We start from the raw sequence: 410 nt of genomic DNA, 5'->3' as shown, positions 1-410 counted from the left end.
ATCAACACAAACGCAGAGGATCTGAAGTGAAATAACTCTGAGTTTACTTTGACTGCACCAGCAAAATAGATTATTTGCTCCCCTGCCTCACATTTCCTGAAGTTTCACTAGGTTACGCAAGCAAAGCCCTTTGAAATGAAGAGCATCACAGAAGTGCTGAGCATCATTGTTCCTTTCTAATGAAAGAGGACAAAAAGAAAAAAAAAATCAAGAAGCCTGAACTTTATTCTGAAGATAAATAAAAAAGCACTCCAGGACTTCTTTAGATCAAAAATTCTGTCCTTAATGCAAAAATCTACTTTAACCCAACACAGCTGCAACAATATTCAAAACATCACTTTTTTATTCAACATCAATAGGAAAGCCAAGAGAAGTAAAGTGACTCTTTCCAATATTTTAGCAGCATCTTT

The 410-nt window shown here is 35.4% G+C and overlaps 1 protein-coding gene across 1 annotated transcript in view; it reads right to left on the bottom strand.

The window, feature by feature from the left end:
* The window catches only part of LHFPL6 (LHFPL tetraspan subfamily member 6), a 141,286-nt gene that overhangs the window by 130,264 nt on the left and 10,612 nt on the right, over positions 1–410 (bottom strand). The gene's annotated exons all lie outside the window — the stretch shown is intronic.

The sequence above is a fragment of the Anser brachyrhynchus genome, assembly GCF_964034855.1.
Source record: "Anser brachyrhynchus genome assembly, chromosome: 1".
Lineage (NCBI taxonomy): Eukaryota > Metazoa > Chordata > Aves > Anseriformes > Anatidae > Anser > Anser brachyrhynchus.
This window is presented reverse-complemented; position numbering and strand designations above follow the sequence as displayed.